Here is a 24,530-nt window from a genome sequence, read left to right on the forward strand (position 1 = left end):
CAGCTTCTTAGGAAGAAAAAGACGTGTGCAAAATTTCAGACTAATATCCCAAAAACTGAGGGACTAGTTTGACATCTCCGACGTTACCTTTCGGTTGTTACAATCTTCGTGACAAACTTAATATAACCTGTTCGGGATATCACAACAACAATGTCTCATTATTAGTACTATTTGCTAATAAGATTCAAGCAGTTAATTAATTTTGGGCTTCGGTATCGCTCGCAATACACACATTCGATAAAATCTTATATGTATATATATGTTGTAACATATAGCAATTTCTTCGAATTTCACCATCTCCCTGCTTCCTATATATATGACAGTTAGATTTGCCTTTTTTTAAAGGTAGCTCTTGTCATTGTCATCTTTTATTGCAAAAATGAGGCAAACCGTTGCGAAAACGTAATTTTGGCGTAACAAATTACCAGCGCCCTCTAGCAGATATATATATATGTCTGCAAAAATATTTCGCTTAACAAGTTTCATCATACAAGAATTGGTTCATAAAAGCAGATTTTTCATATAAATTAAATATTTCAACTGTAGCGTCATCTATGGAGTCCGCTAGTCAAACATAAAAGTGAAAATAAATAATTTGTTGTATACACAAAATTGCAAAAACATTACTATATAAGATTTACAATAGTTTTTTTCGAAGAGCTTATTCAAATTTAAAAATATGAAAAGGTATAGGTAAAAATTATTTATTGCAAGAATCTTTGTAAAATTTTCGATTGCTCATATTTTATTGTTTCAAAATGTTACTCATGACTTAACAAGATTTGTTAATATTCAAAATGTACATTTATATACATAATAGTGTTCTTTTTTTACTCTAAGCATACATGTATGTATGTATATCTACAATGAAACGCGACTCAAAGGAATTCAAACAAAAATAATGCTATACTATATAAAGGCAAGTTTTGTTAAAAGCAGTGCACTAATGGAAAATAATCGTAGATAAATAGGAGAGAATAACATTTCGCCTCAAATAACGGTTGCAGTTGTATAAAGTAAATCTATAAGTATACATTTAGGCGTTTTAGCTAGGTAATTTGAAACTGATATAGCTCAAAGCCAAATACCAACACTTACCCAACACACATAGGCGTATCTGTGTGTGCATGCTAATAAATGGATTTTCTGAGAGGAGGCTTTTTTTGCAATTTAAAATTTTTCCTTTTTTCTTTTTGCTGTGTTCACCTACAGAGTTAAGCTCAACAGCTTGTCTTCGGCTTGACTGCCTATAACGCCCCAGAGCAATTATTCTGTAGAGGTATGTTAGCCTGAGCACTTGCTTGCATGCGTTGATTTTCGCGTTGCGTTGTTTACGCGCGCACACACTGGCATCATTAAATATTTATTTAATTTTAACAGCCTTGGCAAGATGTAGACGCATTCGACATTAAACTGGGGGAATGTTTATATCTCAAAAGTAGACACATATATACAAGTAATATGTTTGTATGTATGTATTTACTCAACTATGCGGGTGCGTGCGTGAATATGCTAAGTGAAATGTTCTTACCTGTCGAAATAAGAGTAATGGGAGGCTAAGACACGACTTAAAGCTATTGAAAGCTAGACGGATTTAAATTGGTAAAATGGTCTTTGTCGAGCTGAAATATTACTCCAAGTAAATTGGATACCAAGAGAGAAAGATGGTCATATTTTAGACGGTTTTATGTTTCTTAAGTTTTCCTTACAAAATTTATAAGGAAAATAGGTTAGAGTTTTAAAAACAGAAAAGTGTGATAGAAGCCTAAACTGATAGAGCTATCTCAGCGGAGAGACCTTTGTTTGTAACTTATTAACACTTTTGCTTCTATTACCACCGTGCTAGGTAACGCTATTTGTGCAAAAAGGCTGGAAGTAGCATTTCCCTAGAATAGCCACAGTAGAATGGGCAGAAAGTTTAAAGCATATAGAAGCTGTCAACGGGGATTCTTCGACTGCAGTGCAAGAAAGAAAATTAGGTATTATTGGTAGAGCTGCAATTAATGAAATGTCTGCTCAAAGAAATCACCAATTTCGCCTATTTATAAACTGCGCAAGGAAATGTTAAGATTCAGAGTTGTTCCAAAGACTTAACTAAAAACATGACTTGTAAAGAATTTGATCGTAACCATGTTGGTTTATGAGATATCGAGCCCCAAATCCAGCCCCTCCGGTCAGTTTTAAAAGCGTTTTCCAATGGTCCCTTTATACCGCGACGACATCTGTTTGAAAGATTGAAATGTATAACAAGAGATTCTTTTTTTTTTTTTTTAAATAAAAAAACGCCGTGACACGATCAAAATTTTGGGGAAAATTCAAATTTTTTTAAACGCTGCCATATTGTCAATTTTTGATTTACCTAGGTTGTAGTATGCGCAATATCTTCTAATAGAGAATTTTGGCTTTTGCGTTTCATTCACGGATAAGACCGGAGTATTGAAGCGACGTTTTTAGCGTCGTCGGAAATCGTATGTAACTCAAAAAATATTTCAATTTCCAGAAATCTTTTTTTTGGGCTCTCCCACTAAGTGTGTCCTATAATATTTTTTAACCTCTCAAAAACGCACTTTCTAGAAAAACAAATGGTTCTAGATACTTAGTAATTAAGAATATGTATTTAAGGTGACATTAATTAAATTTTTATAACTTTTCACATACCTACGTACGTGAAAATGTTATATGTTATTATATAACACGAAAAAGAATTTAATAAAGTTTATCCCCAACCCCGACGCACGTAGTAACGTAACAAGTACAAAAAATAATTAATGAAACAGAAAACGTAGTAAAACAAGACGATAATAATAAAATATTGTTACCATCCAGCTGCAACGGGAATATCCTTAAGGGCATAAACACTTGTATAAAATGTAACAGTATATGTTGTAGCGTAATGCTGCTAATCTTGGTGCGCTTTAATATGTAAAAAATACTTTAAGCGCATTTGGTAGAAAGCAAAGCAAATCATTAAGCCGTATAGAAATAGCAAGAACGGCAATTATTATTCGATAAACACATATGATAAATATGACATTTTCATATATAAAAAAAAAATTGAAAAAAATAAGCAAAACCAAAAAAACTAGCACTAGTGATTGATTCAATAAGTTCTCACTTACTTTTACATATATATTTGTGTGAAAATGTGTATTGGTGTATGTGTGTGTGATGCTGATAGTTAAACCGATTTGTGATATGCTCATTTAAAAAGGTATGTTTAACTAAGTGGAAACTTAAGTGTATTTTACATGCACTTAATATAATCACACAAGTGTACACACAGATGCGTGCAAATAAAACGTAGACAACCCGCAAATCGGTTACAGTGGGCAAAGGTGCGTATGTAAATAAAAGTATATATATATATATATATATATATATGTGAAGCACTTGAGTTATTCAGCCGCCAGTTAATAGTAATGCAGCATTTAATAGAGCAATACGCTTGCGATTTATTTGTATTACCGTTATGTTTGAATATATGTATATGTATGTGTATGTACGAGTCTTAATTGTGTAGTTAATTTGTCGTAATTTTATTTGCCACCTGTCTGGCGTTAACAAATAACACTTGAGTCTCAAAAGGTTGAAAGTCCACTTGAAAATATTATTAAGGAAAAAAAATTCATAGAAGGCACTGTCTCCCAGCCGAGGCTTATAACAAGTGTATGGAAAATTAAATTAAGCGTTGAAGTGCTGATGTTGGCTGAGCAGGAGCCTATTGTAAAATCGATAATAAAGTGTGGTATTAAAAAATACTTGAAAATATAGTTGTTTTTTTTGGTAAGTCTGGGTCAAATTTGATCAGATCGTATGACATATGATTGATTGGGACCAATTTTTTGAGCAAACACTGACTAATTTTTTGCTAATATTTCGGGACGAATATTTTCTTTTAACTTTTTAGCACATTTTATTTTTACAAATGTTTTCAAGTTAGGAAATCTACGGATGTAGACACAAAACTAAGCAAACATCGTACATTGAAGCTATTTTATTCCTTGATTCGGCAAAATGTACATATATAATTAAGAGAGTTGAGATATTTTTTGTCAAACAGAAACCATTCAAAGGAATCAACAACTGACCCCTTTCACAGTTCAGTACAGGTACATCGACACTATTATCGGTATGACCAAGGAAAATATCTTTTTTTTTCGAAAAAGTTCTTGTCGTACAATGGTTTGTTGTAAGAAAGCTCTAATAAAGTTGTAATAGATAAATACATATGAACTGTGCGAATATGCGTATGAAATTCTTTCAGGTTTGTAGAATTATTATCCCCATTGTAAAGTGCGTACGGATATTATTTTCAACAATTCAAGGCCACTACAATTTTGGTCTCATTTGTTTCTCAAAAATTAAATATAAAGTTGACAGCAGTGTTATTTTAGGCTAAACGGCATCACACGCACTTATTATTTGTACGAAACCAAGCAAGACATCGAAACTTCGTCAGCACGCGAACCACCCACTACACATCGGCGCGCAAATTTACCTTGAATATGATTAACTAACAACCCGAAAGCCTTATTTTTTTATTGAATACAAAAACTTCAGTTTGACATGCGTTCAACCTAAAATAATTTGACGTGCGACCATTAAATGTGTAATGAGAACGTGTTTTATGAGATTTCGGCAGCACGCGGGTCAATCAATGTGCACACACATGCATGTGATCTGCATGGAAGTAGCACAGAGTCACAAAGATTTAGTAGCTGCTATTTAACGTAGTCATAAATTTTGCTGCAGGATGGCAAGTGCGAGCATCAAACGACGCTATTTCTCTTTCTGATAAAGCACAGCATGCGATGGCAGCGAAGTAACTGTACAAGTAATGACTTTTCGATTATATTGCCTTACACTGTGCGATTTTGTTTTGCTGCCATTTTGCGTCGTGACTTTAACGATTTCGAACTGATGACGCACTGAGAAATGGAGCGCAGCTTGTAAAATTTTGTCAACAAAAATGCATCGACACGGTGTTGTTGGCCAACAAAACGAGCTGAACTGAATATCGTAAGCGCGTTTATGTGGTGCAGTGTTGCAGTGTAGTGTGTGGTAAGCTGCGAGAGTTGTGTTAGTATAAAGACATGTGCCTGTTACTATGGCACATTGACACCATCCTTGCTCTTGCAAATTTCTCTGCTGCGAAACGCTCATTTGCTCTGCACCGTTAAAACAGTTGCAATTTTGTTGCGTCTTTGCACTTTTATCGCCAACATAAAAAGTATGCAATACCTAATAATATATTTATTCAATATACGGACACTCAATTAAATTATTTTCCAAATTGAATTCATGCGTTTATGTTGTGACATAACTTCTGGAAGAGCGCGCTTCAATGCGAGAGAGATGAGCGTGACAAAGTCCTTAAGCATGTGACCTAAGTAATGTTGCTTAATGATTCTAGCACGTTTCTTTCTAGAGCTATTTCACTATTTTTTAAGTTAGTTATGCCTTAACAGTTTTTTTTCCGTTATAGCAGAGGTGCCTTTTGTCACTTTTTACCCGCTTCCGACACCAATTTATTTTAGTTCGCGCAGATCGTGGTTCACGAAAAATATTATCGACTATAGACATGGGATATATTAATAGCAATACTCATTTAAATTAAAAATAAATCAATTTTTAGTTTTTGATGATGTTAAAAATCAAATTAAGAAAGTTTTGTGTTAAATTAAATTTTTTTTTTTTAATTTTCCATTTCTGATTTTTTTCGACAGTAGGTCTGGTACGGACAATATCTTCTAAAGAGATTTTTTTTTTGTTTCAGCCACAGAGAAGGCCGGTATAACTTGAACTTGAAAAACATTTAATTTCTTTCCTCAAAAATTTTGCTGTGTATACTTAAAGTTTGTAGAAATAGACACATAAAATTCTAAAGTAATTCAAACAGTAATTCTTTTCAATTTCCGAAAATCTCCCTTGCCTTTTAACAACTCTTATTTTACAATAATACCACATATTTGCAATTTTAAGTTGTTAATTTGTTTTTATTCAAATTTTTAACGTACCACTAAATTTAAGCCATGTGGCAGCTTTATAAATAATATTATTGCTTTTTTGTTTTCCACAATTTTTGTCCGAATTTACCCTTTCCTTACCAAGCTCTACTTCACTTTTTACGTGTATTTTTTGTTGTTGTAAAATAATTGACAACACAAAATATGCTGACACTCAACGTTAACCTCTTCCCACTGACCTTTATTCCTAATGATAGAGAGTTTTATTTTTCTGCCATTTTCCTTTTAGTTGATTTTCGAATTGAGTGGAGCGAGCAGACAGCCATGTGGCCGAGTAGACGAGAAGAAACTTTCCAGAAAGAAAAAGAAACCCACACACACATTACAAAAGCATTTAAGTAAAAATTACTTTTCCCCATTCGCCAGTGTGCCTTCGCAGCCGTTAACTATTTCTTAGGGTTTATGTTTCAGCGAAGTGACAGCAGCTGCTCGAAGACTCCTTAAAGGAGTCACTCAACCGCATAACCAGCCGGCCAGCCAGCTAGGCTAACCAGTGCTCCATAGTGCTGGTAAAGTACTCAATTGTGAAGTGAAGGCAATGGCACAATGACGGTCGACAGCAAAACTTAACCGTAAATGGTATAGCTTGTCCTGAACGCTTATCGTTTTGGTCAGCAAACTATGTGTATGTTATTGTTTGTGTAATTTGCTGATGGCCAAACATGTTCGAAAGTGTTTTCTAGCGTATTTTGTTGGTCACATAGTTGCCTGTAGCCAAATTGCATATGGCTCTTCCCAATCCCTAGCCGCTGTCAGTCATTTGGTTAGCTTTTAACTTGCTTCAATTGCTGTTGCATACTTTTAAGCTTTCTGCCACCTGGTTTGAGTTCAACTGTCCTATATTCTGGTGTGTTTCAGCGTTATTAAATAATTTGTTCCACTGCACTTTGGGAGCGCAAAGCCAGAGACAAGCGTGGATGCTATTAAACAACCCCACACACTTCCTTTCCGGCTCACATACATGTGTATTCATTGTGCCTTTAACGGTTAAGTTACCACCATTCAAGTAGAACGAAACTTTGTTGCTCTAAGGTGTTCTTACTTCACGTCTTTTTAAATAGTTTTTAAACTTTTTGTTAGAAACCGCTTTGTTTTAAGTTAATTGAAAGGTTTTTCTTTTCTTACTTAAAGTTACGCAACCAACATCGGCCGAAGTTTGCCTGCAACGTCTTCACTCTGCACGACAATAAATTTTCTTCGTTCTTTGCGGCACATTTTTTATGACACTTTGCTTTTAATAAAGACTCTGGAAACTCATTGAACGCTTCGCGTCCACTTTTGAAGCAAAAACTATGCTTAGCTCTTCAGCTCTTTGCTAATTGGATATTACTGTCATCAAGATGCTATAATAACTATTTCTAAGCGGCAAATGAGGTGAAAGAGATTGCTTTATTGTATGTGTTTCTGTTGCTTAGCTGGTCAAAGGCAATGCTGGAAATTGATGTTTCGCTATGAAGAGAAACGGGTGGTAATGAAGAAATTTAGGTGCCACGCTTTGGAAATTAAGACTTCAATCTTAAAGCTCTTTAATTTAGCATATGGAATGCAAAGTTACTTAAGAGATTAAATTTAGTGAATTAAAAAAAACTGTTTGCCATATCTAATGCAAATATATTTTGAAATATTCTTCGAAAATTTGAAGTTAATCAAAACTTTACACGTATTTTTACGAAACAACTGAACCGAACAGCACAAAATATTTACACGACCGTCTTAGTTATATTTTTCATTTATGTTCGAAAGAACAAGGTTTTTGATAGCAATTTCGCATTTTTAAGCCACTATAAGTGTAAATGTTTTCACAAAAATTAATTTTTTTTATTGGAAAGCCGCCATTTTGTCAAAGATCGAAATTTGAATTAGTCCTTCGATTACTACCAGTATTCATCCGTAATAATTTTAATAATAATTTTTTTTTTGCTTTTAGATTTCTGATAATTTTATACAGAAAATTCCTGCTCGCCGCCAAAAACTTTTATCGGAGGTCCACCGACTATGGGACATCCAAAATTTTTTAAAATAAATTGTCAAGTAGTAAGGGGGTATTCTAGTGTAGAATTTCAAAAAAATCGATTTTTTTCATAATTTTAAAGTTTAACTATTTAAGAATATGTATCTACGGGAGGATTTTTGAAAATTTAAATTATTTTCAAAGATATAGACATTTTACTGGCCCGGCCTCCAAACTAGTTCGGCTGGGTCTAATCGAACAAAAATCTTTACGCGAAACTTTAAATGCGTTTTTTCTCAGACCAGACTATTTTTTTATAGTCCTCTCTCGAGTATGAAATAGCCGCATATTATATTTTTAAATATACGAAAAAATAAAAAAATGGTAAGAAAAATCAATTTTTTTTTAAACAGTCGTAATTTTTTTTATCGCTAGTTCATACAATTGCGCTAGTTCATTGCAGATTGATAATATTTTTTTTCATTTCAGATGATTAGCAGGGTTGAAATCATGGGTATACTCATGTGCCAATTTTTTGAGCACTCGCACTTCGTCAGCTGCCAGTTTTTTAAATTTGAAATTTTTTTAAAATGTTTTTCTGTATTCTTTTAACACTAATAAATAACTCATAAAAAATCTATAGTAAAAATATTGATTGCCTTTTTTTTTTGTAACACTTAAAAAATTACCTTACTCTCTAGACTTGAATACCGCCTTAAATTACATGAAATTCTGTAAATTTTCATTAATTTTTTTAATCTATCTAATCTAATAAAAGTCAGTCAAAACGCATTTTTTCTGACTTGCAAGTGAATATAACTCCTTAAGAAACACTCTGTGAGAAGTTCACATTCTCTAAAAGTCTTAATTAGAATTAGAAAGAAAGTATTTTTGGCTGTTCGAAATTTCTAAATTATTTGAAAGAAAAATTCAATTCAGTTGAAGAAATAGCCGTCTTATAAGACAATTCCAGCTATACTCATTATCATTCATATACATTATGCGCTTACCGCCTCATCAGCTGTTAACATTTAAAATAGTATTTTTTTCCAACTTTTACCAATTTTAAAAACAAAATCTACAAAACGTCTTCGATAAAGTAATTTGTATATTTGCACTTGCATATACGTGCATACATATATACTCTCATGTTTCTATATACCAACTTACTTCAATATGCCGCCACTGCGTATGAGCAACCTTAATAAACAGTGCACGAAAAACAATGAACTCAGTGCACACAGGCACACAGCTATTAATACTTATATGGCAATACATACTTACACAAAAGTTTTTGACGCCTTTTGTGTCAATGCAACAAAAAAAGCAAATCGTCTTTATTAAACTATGATTGTGCTATCACTTCTGACTTCTCAGCACACGTTTAGACTTGCGTTGCTGTCGCCGATTTAGCAGCAGCTGTGACACCACGAAACGGCTTGAGTAAGCTATTTTGATATTTGCAAAAGCGTGCATATGTATAAAAAAAATATATATTTACACATATATGTAAAGAACAAGTATATTACTCGATATACATGTATGGGTATGGGTTTCCTTTCATAACTTTGCATATTTGCAGTATTCGAAAACTTTCGAAAATCTGCTGTGTACGTGAGAATGCCTAGCAGACATATTGTATTTATTCGATATATAAGACAATATTTAACTTTTGCCCTGAGGTCACTTTCGTGTACAAGCGCCTCCATAGAATAACTATTTTCGGTACAAAAGTCACGGAGCGAAGGCAAAAGAATTCAAACGAAGTGGCGAATAGTTGCTGTAGATGTGAAAGGAGCTGGGCAAAAGCGAAACGGCAGTACTCGTATATGAAACGAAAAAGGACATTCAGCTATTAAATTTGGTTACTATATATGCATATACTTATATTAATACAGTTGTCAAGATATTCTGTTCAGGGAGTTAAGCAAGTAAATATTAATATAGCGAAAAAGTAGTTTAGGAAAAATGACTTTAAAGAATTTTTATAACATTTTCTTTTAGAAAATTTCAAAGACAATGATGTTGCAAACCAGCTAAAAAAATTACAAATAAATGTTTTTTTAATAAAATTATATTTAGAAAAAAATCGGTATCTTAAAAATTAAAATTTTGTACAATCATAAAGTAAAAGTGTGTTTTTGGCAAACTTATAGGTATTTTGAAAGCAAATTAGAACTGCAAAGCAAGGAAAATAGATATAATTTTTTTTATGAGTGTTCAGTCCAACAAATACAAAAGAGGAATTAAAAAAAACATTTCTTATAAGCAGAAAGCTCATAAATAGTTACTAAGAGCAAAACTGATTAAAATAGAAAAGAAAATACAAATAAATATATCCACAGAGCCCCATCATCACAAATCAAAAGAAATTTAGCGCAAATTGAAAGCGACAAAGTGGCAGTGAGACGAGTACGCATGTGAGAAATAAGGGGAAGGGTGGAAGGGCGGCGACACATGGCAAACGAAAGACGAAAGAAAAATTCACAGAAGGCAAACAAAACACTAATTATATGGAAATCGGCTAAGAGTAAACTCAACAAAGCATAAGCAACAACAGCAACATTAGAGCAACGACGACAACATTAGCAAAATAACAACAACATTAGCGCAAACAACAACAACACAAATATTAACAATACAAATGAAGCTAAAAACAATTCTATGCGACCAACAACTGAAACGCAACTCGCATACAAATGACGCTGGCTCAGTTAGTGACTGGGCAATTCTGCGTACAATTAGAGGAACCATATATAATGGCACACTCTTCCAGGAAAACTCATTTGTATGGTTGGCATGGCAATATGTGAGTGACAGGCTACAGTATCCAAGGTTACAAATTGGTATTAGCGAACATTTGGCGAAAACTCTGAGACAATTTAAATTTCTGCTCAATATTTATTTATTTTTTCAATAAAGTGTTCGTGTAATAAAAACTAAATAAAAAATAACTAAGTATGGCTGCAAAGCGATGATAAATTCTCTCGTAATTTTTAATTGTTAAAGGGTTCTGCAAATATTTACTATAAAATTTTATAAAATATTGATTGATATTACCGTATGAAGGCCTGCAGTAGTATGCAGAGCCTTTTGGAAAAAATAAAAAGTATTGGTGAAATCGAATTTTCGCTTTTACGTTGTGTAAACTTTATAAACTGTAATTTATTGTAAAGTCCAATTACCTTGCAATATGAGTACTAACAAAATGTTGGAAGTAGACATGCTTGTAATCGCCTCGTCATGGTGCATATCAGCTTAGTAATTTTTCAGATATGAAGTTTCAACTAAAAGCTATAGTTGCCACGCTCATTGTGCTACTTTGTATTGACCAATATACAAACCCGTCCAATGACACTACAATACATACTTGTCGGACAGATAAATATATGAATTAAAAGATTTCAAAATAACTGTTACTCAAAATCTTTTCCATTTCTAAACAAGAATCTGACATTTTACTCGGTTACAGCAAACTACATTCTCCAAATATTTGTAATGTCTTAGTTGTACCTACATATTGGTTACACTACAGTACATACCCAGCAGGAAAATTATGAAGTATTTATAATTTCTTCAACATTTTTTTCTTTTCAGAAATGATAGACTATATTGCTAATGAAATGAAATGTCAAGAAAACGTTTTGAGTAATGTTAATGGCAGTATTGTCATTCCCTAAAGAACCTGAACTACGACATAATTATTCATACATGTCTATTACTAAATTGTGATGACTTAAAAGTTTTCAGTAAATTGCGGTTTAATAACATGTGCATAATTGCTACTTAACCAATAAAGGTTTCATAATCTAACCGCTCAACTTAGTGGTTTGATGATAGAAATAGTCCACAGTTAATTAAAAGCACTTACCCAGTTTGGTCCCTAAATGAACGTTCAAATCATTGCTACTACATATATTTTCCAACACCGATTTTGAACTACTGTTCGTGCTTGTGACAATTTATGTCTTTCTTTGTTCCGCATTAGACACATATGGTACTTTATGTACCTATACACATACATATGCATATATCTATTGACACTTGTGCAAACTTGCACTGTCGCCTTCATTCCACAATTCTATTGCGGCCTCACATACTCATATGTATTTTCCAATATTTGTACGGATAGAATTACCTCGAGGTTATTTGTTGAACAAATTGCCAAAAATGGCGAGAAATTTGCGGCAGACACTTGCTAGTTACAATGGAGAGAAGACAAGACGCAGACATAAAACTGGTAGTTGTGCTAAGAGCGGATACAAATATATAGTACTGAGGATAAATGTAGTTGTTTGTAGATAGGTATTTGTTCAAATGAAAGGCAGAGCCTTCATTTATTGTCTTCAGCTTTCTTGTTTGTATAGATATCATCACTTAACCTCTTCGTATATCTAGTTCGTAGTGGTATCTAATTTTTTCTTCATATAAGAGACCTTTCTTGAGAATTTGAAATTTATCTGACAAGCTAATATTTCCTTTGTATAAGGTTCGAAGGCTTTGAATATTTATTATTGCTTAAGTAAGATCGTTCGCTCTAGTGCGTTATTTGACTCAGATTTTCCAAAATAAATTTGAAAGAAAATATGAAAAGAATGAAAATCAAAAACCTTGACGAGACACGGATACCATTTTTGATGTACTACTTCTATTTTATCAAAAAACTTACACCTCAATTCAATAACAAGAGTACCTTAGTATAGAGGAGAGACAAATCCCTTTTAATTCATAAAAATATTCGATTTATGCAAGTTGCTTGTTCGATTCACCACTCTCTTTATTTTATAAAAAATTTAGACTGAAAATTTTTGTTTTGCCTTGTCGGGTTCTGAGAATCTATATCATTAATTTTTGTTTTTGAAAAATCAATTCAGCAACTACATAGTATTTCCTCAAGTAGGCAGTAGAAAACGATTGAAATGGATTTCGCAGATTTCAAATGGACAAAACGAATGTAAACGTTGCATAGCACGAATTGAAAGCTGTTATATTACATATAGTGCATCATTCCTAGAAACAAATTTATAACAAGAAGCTGATATTGGGCCTGGGTCTACCAAGCTACATAGTCACGGAAAATTGGCTAAACTCGTATCCTCAACAGCTTCGAACATTTTCGACATTCGTTATATATAAAAAAACTATTGCGTTCTTCATCTCTAATATACTCGTACACTTATACATGCTGTATGCAATTTGGGGAAAATTAATGAGTGACAATAATTCAACGGACACCAGAAAATTTCCGAAATTACCGACACACTAAAATTGGCTAAAGCAACTGCAAACTGCCGCCAATACATATGTAGCCATACACTGCACACATGCATGTGGTACATACAGACAAGTAAATGCACAAAGTTGCCACATGTATTTTTGCGCGCTCAATGGACTTAAGTACTTAGGCAAGTGCATAGGATAGCAAAGTGAAATGGACAAAGTAAATAGATACATGACCGTATAACAGCATACGAACGGGGTTCTGTGCGCGTGTGGCTGTGTGCGAACGGATTAGTGTTAACTGATACACGTATATTGGCAAATTGTGACAAAAGTGCGAATGCAATGGCCACCGGACGTTAGTAGAAACAAAATTTAGAGCAAAAATAACGCAACAAGCAGTGACTGAGCCTGCAGCAAAGTCTAAATTCATATACACATGTGACACAAATGACACTAAATACAGACTGGACTGCCATGCATACAGACACATACATATCTATTTCACTAGAAAACTTCTTTAGGCAGCTGTCAAAAGAACTTTACGCAATTTAATCTACATATTTAAAATTGAGACATGAGCGCCATGAACTGCACTTGGCTATTTAATAAATGGCCGAAGCCAAAGCAGTTGCTAACACTTACAATGGTATGTGTGTGCATATTTTTAAGCCTTCTTTGGTCAAAGTCCATCGAGTGCTACAAACATCTGCACTTTTGTGGCCGAGTTAATGCCGTATGAATAATTGCTGCAAGGCATTACAATGCACCGAATTCTTGTCAAAATAAAAAGAAAAATGTGAAATTCGCCAAGTGAGCTGTTGCTATTCGCAATATAACCTAACATTGGCTGAGTGCTTCAAAGTGGTGTTATTAAATAAATGTTGTCGCAAATAAATATGCATGTACTCGATTACTAGGGTAAGCCAAAAAAAATCCCATACACGGACTTAATTTAATAGTTCAGTTTGTATGACTTCACTATGGTCCGATATCGGTGCAGCTTCTTGAAGAGAAAAGAATGTGTATAAATTTTCAGATCAATATATCAAAAACTAAGGAACTAGTTCGCGTATGTAAAGACAGACAAACTGGCCAGACAAAATCCCTGCAAGGCAGGATTTTAGACTAAATACTAAATTTCAATATTCGTTTTTTTGCTCATCCTAATGTTGGTATATACAGATGCTTGCTTGGAAAATATTTGAATATGATATTATATGTTTATTTATTAAGATATTCAAGATTTATTCTTACACTATATATATATCAATAATTATAACCCGATTGTTTTGTCTATAAAAAATATTTGAATATAAAAAATTTAAGAAAATAAAGAGAAACGATTTTATATATATAGTGTATAGTATAATACAATATATATATATATTTGCAAACAATAGTGAAAATCAAACCTACCACGAGTTTACCATGACAATACTAATTGCCAGCTAACCAAACAGAGACATTTTCTCATCGCTATATTGCGTGCGGTTGTTCGGCGTGTTGGAGCGTAAGCTGCAATTTATTTTAATTGTTTTCCATTTCTTTTCTTTTTAGCTGCGGTTGTATGGCAAACAATGTAGCAAATAAAGGAAACAGAATAGGGCAAATATACGGAAATATATTAAATAGTACTTATAGAAAAAAAATAATTAAACAAAATTAGGTATACATAACAAAAATATATCATACAAAACCATTGTCATTAGTATTTAAGCAGTAAAAATAATAAATAAGTCATAAAGAATTGTAAATGTTGATATATAATTACTATATATGATCGAACAAAAGCGCAGAAAAAAATGGAACGAAATATTTTATCGAATGCAGAGAAACGCAGATATTCTCATTTTCAAACTTGTTGCTCGCCATTAGTGGAAAAATGTATTTTCTTCGCACATTTTACACTTTTATTTCATTCCCTATTGGATTGTACTCGTGTGCGTTGGTTATTGTGAGCACATATATGTATATGTATATGTTGATGTACTCATACATACATATGTGCAGACATTGTTCGCGGTTTCGCGATAATTTTCAATTTCCGCAGAAAACAAGCCAATACACACAAGTGCATGCCACAAAGGAAGTGGAAAAACGCAATCCTACAATTACAAGGTTCTAAATTTTTTCGCATTTTTCCAACTTTTCCACTGCATTTGTGTAGCTTGGCTTCGATTCGCAAAGCACCTTGCGGCCTATTGATTCTGGCAACGAGAAAATGAGTGTTCGAAATACGTACACATCTTTATTCACAACTGATGAGTGCTCAGCGTAGTGGGACAGTGGAACAAAAGCGATTTTGTTATACCCTGAAAAAGAATATACACGCAAATTAGTTTCATAGTTTCTGAGATATCGACTTGAAATTTTGCACACGTCTTTTTCTTTTCAAAGAACACAGATAATTCAAATTTAATTGAAAATGTTTATTATTTGAAGATGAGGGTCTATTCGGTCGAATATTATCCAATAATGAATGCTGGGTCTCAAGATGTATGACGGTATTGTGAAAAGTATACTCAGCAAGCCGATTAAGTTGACCATAAGTTGAGCGAAGCGCGCGAAACACATTCTTTACAGAACGTGAATTTTCGTTATAACGTTGAACGATTTGCAAACGTTGTTAAGGATTAATTTTTTCATTATGAAATGCCAAACCATACCGAACAAAAATAACATGACAGCTTGACACGATTCACCCGTGATCTGTCAAAAAAGGGCTATTGAAAAAAGTACATCTACTTAGATCACCCGTTAGCTGCCATACAAACATCAAGTTCTTGTATGGAACATTTTTTGATTTGACAAGATATCTTCACCAAATTTAGCACAGCTTATTATCCAAGGCAACACCAACAGCTCTGAAAAATTATTCATATCGGACTACTATAGCATATAGCTGCTGTTCAAACTGATGCTCTGTTTCCCGAAAATTTTGTTAATAATTTCTGTTATTGCATTTGTATTTGTTAAGTACAAAGAGAAATATAGATATGAGTATTAGGGTGGAGCGAAAAAAATTTTTTTTTTTGCATAGCCTGAGGGTCAAATTTGTTGATCATAACAAAAAAAAATTTGGAAAAAGAAAAAATTTTTTTTTAACATCTAGAGAAGAAAATTGTTGGAAAAACGGCCCACTCACTTTTAAAGTAAAGTTTCGAGTCAAAATATTTGTTTCGTAAAAAATTTTTGACAAGTGTTCAAGAAGCTTTGGAGAGTCCTCTTTCTGGCCAATTAAAAGTTATCAACTTGACTCAAAAACCAAAATTAAGTTTGCCAAAAAATTTTAACTCGAAATTTACTTTAAAAGTGAATGGGCCGTTTTTCCAACAATTTTATTTTTTTATAATCTACAAATTTTAACCTGAGGCTAAGCAAAAGCAAAAAAAAAAAATGTTTCGCTCTACCCTTATAAGTATATATATTAGTTTAGCATAATTTACGGCTACAGATATTGGAGACTCGGGTATAAGTTTGAAATTTGACTCTTGATTTTCATAACTTTCTACTAATATGTTTGTGTATACAAAAATTTTACACATACTTATGTTTTTGCAAGTACAGTACTGATTAAGTTGCATCAGCAACGACTCTTGCAAACATATTTGTAATAGTCACAACACATCATCATTACAAGAAAATAATTATCTGCTATTCGTTGGCATGTCTGCCGCTTTTTCCTGCTCACCGATCTATGTGGAAGTGTGTTAGTTAGCAATTTGAATTTTGATACAATAATTTAGTTGCATATTAAAATAGATTTCATTATCAACAAGCAACGCACACAGGTGCATGCAATGTGATAGCAGCCTAAGCCTGCAATGTGCATTCAAGCATTTATTTGAGATATGTTTTGATGTACAGTTAAATCTGCTAAGGCATTATGTTTGTATTTGTGTATGATGGCAAGCGGCAATCAAGCAAGGTGGTTAAACATTTGGCGAAGCAATCAGACACAGTCTGTCAGTCGGCTGCCAAAAGATATATATATCTACTTGTATATGTATATACGCAAAACACAACTGACGATGTGTAGCACAGGTAAAACCACATTGCTGCAAATATGCTTAGAAAGGTACAACATATGTATAGATTTATTTATATATACTTAATGGCAGCAGTTGCAGGCATTTCTCTAGTTTTATTAAAGCCACAATTAAAATTGGTTACACAAATAGCAAACAAATTAAAATGATTGCTTGGTAGTTGAGTGTGCTTGGTACTGGAAGTTCATTAACCTTAATCTAAATATTTACACACATTTTTAAATATTTATGTATATCCATAATGTTAGTGTTATTTTTTGAGATTAACATTTTCTTAATGAAAACATAAATACTACGACGACTACATTATCCATGCAGGGTACTCTTGCTACGAAGCTTGAATATGTCCAAAGAGCGGCTCTGAGTACTTAAAAGAGTACATACTGGGACATTCTGAAATTTTCTTTTTTCGACTGCAACCCTGAAAATTTAGAACACGGCATCGCAGAGCCTACTCTCGATGACCTTTTCTCTCTCGACTTTCTCACGGAATGTTGAAACTCAGAAGGAAATTTGGAGGGTGAGGTTTCTGTAAGGAGGTCTCTTTTAAAACTTGCTTTAGGGTAAGTGAACACTCTGGCTTTTTTTAAGCAAACGTGGTTGTCATTAAGGATTGCAGAGTTTAAATATTAGCTTTGAGCTGGCTCACGGTGCGCTCAAAGATAGTTAAGGAGTGTCTGTCCTCAATATCGATAACATCAAGCTACTTATTTTAGTCCGGTTGACTGGTCATAGAAAAATCGCTGGAAACTCCAAAGCCGTTGCGCTCGCAAGAGAGGGCACCCTTTTCCCGACTACAGTGCATTGAGAATGAGTTGGGTCACCGTTGTTCTCTGGCGTTCAATAGCTGGAGCTCTGAACTTTGCGTGAGCTTAGCAGGCGCTGGTCAACAACAAACTCTTGCGTGACTGTGAGATCCTTCTGGCCTAATTTGGAATGCAGGAGATCTACTGAACTATTTGTGGTAAGTAAGGTTCAACTTGCTGAAATCGTAGAAGTTCTTACTGGTCATTGTCCAAAAGAAGGGCTTAAATTAAGGCTGAAAATTTTAACGGAAGCTTACTGTCAAAGTTGTATAGATGAAAGTGGAAAATAGGTGGAATCATCCAGGCATTTTTTCCTCCATTGTCCGTTTTTGGATCGACTTTTTAACCTAACCTAACCTTACAATATTACCCATGTAGAATAGATTTTACCACAAAAATATTTATAATAGCAGCTATTTATTAGACAATATTAATAATAGGTTAAAAACTTAAAATGTTGCCTACATTAAGGATGATACAGAAAAGAAAATTTGGAATAAGATGAGAAGGCTAAAGGAATTTTTTACATTAATAATCTCAAGTAAAATAATGAATGCAACTTTTATCTTTAGCAATGTTTCTGATTTTTTTCTTATTTTTGGATTGAATATGCCTCACGTTTTCAGATATACACCTGAAGAACAAAACCCCTAAAAATATTTAAAAGCTATCACCATAATAAAATTTTCTGTTATTGAATATTTAAAGACACGTCAATGTGTGTGTAAATTTGCACAAAAACTTTCAGAAAATACAAACAAACTCACACGCACAAACGCATTCACACACACACACACTCTGCATAGCTGTACTTTCACCTTTGCTTTCACTGATCGTTTGCAAATGTAATTGACATTGTAATTGTAATTGAGAAAATTATTGCAATTATACTAACAACATTACTAATTTACATAAACACGCACATACACGCATACATTATTTATGCTTCGGTAGCTAAACGCACACGTGTTAGGCGTGTCCAACTGAACTGGTCGAGTTGTTAAATATGCAAATTTCGTCTTTTTTCCGAACTTGTTGCCACGCAAATTCAATGATCAGCGTTGATGTGTGAAATGTCATGAATAATTAGTTGCCCAATTTATTGCTTAGAAATAAAATATTAAATTTAGGTGTATTTTATTTAAGCTAAAGTTTAATTAATATTGCATATTGTCTTTATTTAAAATATATTATATAAAATTACTTTTAATAAGGAAATGTGGACAAATTGGCGAAAGGTTAAATTTGACTTGCTTTAATTATTTGCACCCTGTAATTATATTTGTAAATCGGGGTCTGACTATTTGCTAATGAGATTATCTCTCACTATTGTGTTAAATAAAGAAAAAAAATCGCGGTGACATGCGATATGATGAAAATGTTTATGGTAATGATTGTATGAGTCGTACTTCATGTCACCGAGGTTTAACTGATTTGAAAATGGTCGTGAGGATTTAAATGACGAGCAAAAGCCAAGTCGCCCAGAAGTTAGTAACCGTACTTTCTATTTCTGAAACTGAAAAATAAACATAAAAGGAGCATTTTATTATTATATGCCAACGATTCAAGCAGCCGTAAGCAAGGTGCTGAAGAACATCCTTTTAAATGCCATAATATCTCAATGCATACACTGGTCGATTATTTGTAATATTGTATTGAATCTAATAGAACTTATTTTGAATACATAAAAACTTATAAAGATAATATAACGTTAGTTTTATTCGATATCCAAAAAGTTCGGTTATTTAAGGACAAATATACCTTATATGTTTCTTACAGAAAAATATCATAAAACTTACTCTTATTTTTCACAGTTTTTTTAAAAATTATCCACAACAAATCCAAACTACCGAAACTCCAATACATTGAAAAAACAAAGCACATAAACACCGTGTAACACATAAGCCCTTTGCGTAAGAAAGGGTTGATCGATTACTTGTACACAGAGGTTTCCGATAAATTTGTCCATTGGGTTTCAAAACACTCAGAGTACATTTAAAAGAAATATGTTTTAGCGCTTTTGGCTATTTAACCAGTTCCCCACGGCCAAACTCTTAATTGGGACCTGTACATAATATAAGCAATTAGGGCGTCTAGTAGGGACAATGAAAAGACATACACATGAATAGGGACTCGGCAGAAGCTCCGGAAGTTTGGTTGATATAATCTTATGCATGCACCTTATATAGTCTGGACATGGCACCAACTGCTTATTATTAGCTCCCGTGTGGGAAAAATTCGGCTCAAGAGAAGCTTGTTCAAATCGACTGTCGTAGTTTTTTTCCAATAGAGACGAAGGTTTCTAAGAGAGTGGCATTATGAAATTATCTACAAAATTACAACAAGTTATCGAACAAAACGGTGTGTATTTCACCTCAATATGCTAAATAAAATTTACAAATACAATGCAAAAACAATGGAGTTCTTTTTATTAGACAGAGTATCTAAATAGATAGATATAGGCGTATATATATCAAAATGATCAGAATGACAAGACAAATTTAGTTTTCTATGCATAACTCTCCATCCGTTTGCTAGCACTCTGAGGAGGTTGGTATTGCAGCTGGGTGAAATCGGACGCTATCCTAGTCTACCCATACGATATAAAGCACTTAGTTACAGTCTCAAAGTTTTATATAAACTTTTAAAAATTGAGATAACTTGTATATTTATGACGAGCTGCTGTGTGTACATTAACTAATTTTCAAGGGAGAACAACAGCAGCGACAATAATTACGCAGCATATGCGTGCACAAGTCATGTCAAATCTACGTAAAATGGGAGTACGCATAGCAGCCACAAAGAGGAGCAGCCATAACGGAGAAGTAAAACATAGAAACGCACTTTGCTGCGGTTAAAACACAAACAAAAATACAACAAAAATACAAAGGAGAAACTACTATTATTCATTTCAGCGCGTTATGTGCGCATAACTGCTCTTTTGCAGCGCCAGTTGTTGTAATTTCTTCATTGTTGTTGTCGTTTGCCATGTTGCCGCCATCCATAAGTATTATTAGCGCTTTTTCTGCTGCTAACGACGCCACTGCCGACGCCAGTGTTGTTCTGTTGCTGATGTTTCAGAGTTGATGTATGTGCGCCAGCGCTGAACATAACCGTTAGACTGTCAACAACAGCAGGGCTAGCAGCAAGTTTCAAAAAAAAAAAAAACACCAACAACAACAACCCAAGCGGGATACAGCAATACGCAGCATACTATTAGCAAATGTGGCGGCCATTAACGCCAACAACAATGTCGCTGTTGTTACGCAGCAACATGTTAAGCTTGTCGTCGTTGTTGTTGCTGTTGCAGTTGTTATTTCTGCACCATAATATTATATTTATGTAATTCACAAGGCCGCTGCTGCTGTTGGCATTCATGCGTGCATACTGCTTTAATTGCCAACATTCAACGGCAGGAGTCAGCAACCAACAACAGCATTATCAGCAACAACAATAACAACAACAACAGGCGTAATTGCAGAGAATGCCAACACAAAACGACAGCAGGTCACCCACCATCACCTCTGTAGCGGAAAGCATTGCTGGTTGGTTGTGGTAGTTGTTGCTGCAATTATTATTGTTGTTGTTGTTGTTGCTGGTAATGTGTTAGTCTAATGGCGGTCGTCATTGTTCCTGCGAACATCAAACCTCAAATGTTGTGCTGCTGGCCTGTTTTTTTCTTTATTACCCCTCTATTGCTCCCTTTGTTTAATGCCACGTGCTGTTGTCAGTTGCGGCAAGTGTCGTGCGCACTCGCCGTGTTCAACGCTATCAACATTTATGCGCGAATACAATTAAAATTTAGGGCAATTATGCGGTGAATGTGTCGCGCACAATAAACGCATGCAACGAATGCAACCAAATGTGGCACACATACGCGCAAACTGATTGTGATGGCACTGTTTGCGCACAAAAGCAGGCAACAAAATTTGCAAACTCAAGTTTGAAGTCTATTTGCTGCGTATGCAGGACGCATATAAGTGCGAAATTAAGAGACATATTAAAGAAAATAGTTTCGTTTAATTTGTAAATAAAATCGAATGACACTCGTATGGTTTTAAATGTTATTAAATTTATGTATGATTGTTTTGTACTTGAGTACAAAAATTTCAAACTCACAAAATTTAATTAAAATTTTTATCAAAAAAGGAAAATAGCTCTGACTATTGTTTTCATTCATTTACTCTATTATATATTTATAAATTATTTTTATGTATTTAAAAAAATCAACTATTATAGGCGATATTCACCCAGCTAACTTCGACTTTATGTCTCAACGCACTCACAAATAATTTTTGAATCTAATTTCATCTGCGTTTCCTGGCAATAAAGCGCACACGAGCGTTCTATTTATTTTATGCTACGATTAAATAAAATAAATATCCTGTATATGTTACTAAACTCCTCAGCTATGCCATTCACCTAAGGTAATTTCTATGGTATCATCCGGAAAATCAGGAAATGAAATGCAGTGGAATAACATTTCTGAATGCAATGCTTTCCAGTTATTGGCTCATATTTTTTTATTTGTATTTTTTTACTTTTATATAGTAACAAATTGCTGAGGTATATGCACGTACATATGTAGCTATATGAACAAGTAGGAGAGCCAGTAGGAGCGAAAATATTTATACTAAAATAACTAGCAGTAAGAAAATATTGTAAATCGGCAGTAAAAATGTTCTGAAGTATGATACCTTGAAATACTTGCGGCACAGGCAATAAAAAGGCTTCATCATACCAAAACATCAGATAAAATCGCTTTCAAATGTAAAAATTGCAAAAGGGTAGAGAATAGAGGCCCAAAATTAAGTGTAGTCATACAAAAAGGCGGAGATATTATCAGATGGATGGGACTTAAAATACCAGAAAATTCGACGCACTGATACTACATAGTTGTGTCATAGTTCCATCCATCAAGTCCCGCCACTTTTAATATATATGTACACCTTATTTAACCCTTTATACTAATTACTAAACAATTCGGATGGTAATGATGCGATGAATGTAGGATCATCTGTTACATTCTCAAGCATCTCTTTTGCTACTTATACTAAACGTCGTTTTCGGAAAAGATTCAGGTATTTTGGTACAAATCGAGCATTGACACACTTCATACCCAAAACACTAACCAAAATATCTACCAGTGATCAGATGGTACCTTTTCTACGAAAGACAACATCTGAAATCTGTTAATGGATTTAACTTAATAAAAAATCTTATAAAAATTGTTAGGCGTTCAGATATAGCTTAAAACTATGTTGAATTGCTGACATGCAATATGATCCCAATACAAACGAATACAGAGCTTTCAAATTCAGTCGGGTCAGGAAAGAGAAATAGCACTCGGCCTTGGCCATATCAAAAAAAAATATTATAAAAGTAACATAATCTTGAACTCTTTCCCTACAGCACCATTTAGGCTAATCAAAAACTATAACTAAAATCTGTACACGGAAATAATATCAATTTTTGCTTTATTTCAGCATTATTTATGACGTAACCAGATGAAACTATGTTATGAACACAAATAAATTTTGACGCCATAGCTTGTAGTGTTTATATATGCTTGTATATGTTATATAAAAAAAATCTATGAAAATCAACTCTCTCCGAAATTAATCGAAATACCTTAAGCTGCTAAGCTATTAAGTCTACGTTTTGAATAGCGAAAGTACCTTATACATAACTTTAATATAAATACAGCTGCTAACGTTTTCTCCCCAACTGTAAGTAGCGCGAAACTTTTCTATTGTCGCCATATGCCACGTAACGCAACGTAAGGCATACATCACAGCAGGTAATAAAATCGTGTCAAAAGAATAAACAACTAACCAAAGGCAAGTCAAAGATGAAGCGCAACTAAGCTGAGGTATATGTACTAAGTATAAAGCGTGTACCTCTGAGGAAAACTGTGACGAAGAGGGTAAAAATATTATAGCAAACAAAAACTAAATGATGAATTATTTCTAATACAAATTGAATAATGCTTGAAGAACTTTTGTGCCGACAAAATTTAAGATATCGGATATGTAAGTTTCGCAGTATAATAATATAAATATATTTTTGATATATTCAATGTTTTTTATTTTCATTAGATTATTTACAGACACTTATGTATAAATCTCTGCTTTTCACAAATTATTTTCGTGGACTGAAATTTCTTAAACGGCTACCAAAGCAAGAAAAAATTCACGCAGCTCAAAAAAAAAAAAGAATGCCAGGCTGCGCTTTGTTTGTTTGTGCACTTTGAACTCGTCTAACGTTCATTCATTTATCCATAGTGTCAAGCGGCGGATTGCGTGGCAAGCCACAAACATGCGTGCGTAAAGAGAATGCGTGCGAAAAAAAAAAACTGAAGAAAGGCAACAGAAAAAATTGTATTGGCAAATAGAGCGCGTAGTTGAAGAATGAGTGAGCAAAAGCAGACGTGCAGAATGAAGCGACGGAATAGCAGCAAGTGAGTGTATTGTCT

The 24,530-nt window shown here is 33.7% G+C and overlaps 1 protein-coding gene and 1 long non-coding RNA gene across 5 annotated transcripts in view; one reads left to right on the forward strand and one right to left on the reverse strand.

The window, feature by feature from the left end:
* LOC106614734 (cyclic nucleotide-gated channel alpha-3) overlaps nt 1-24,530 on the reverse strand; it is a 263,421-nt gene that overhangs the window by 64,326 nt on the left and 174,565 nt on the right. The window lies entirely within an intron of this gene.
* LOC118682238 (uncharacterized) lies at nt 23,729-24,297 on the forward strand. Its single transcript, XR_004977999.2, has 2 exons — nt 23,729-24,087; nt 24,154-24,297. It is a non-coding gene; the product is annotated as an uncharacterized lncRNA (long non-coding RNA).

Source organism: Bactrocera oleae, chromosome 4, assembly GCF_042242935.1.
Source record: "Bactrocera oleae isolate idBacOlea1 chromosome 4, idBacOlea1, whole genome shotgun sequence".
Lineage (NCBI taxonomy): Eukaryota > Metazoa > Arthropoda > Insecta > Diptera > Tephritidae > Bactrocera > Bactrocera oleae.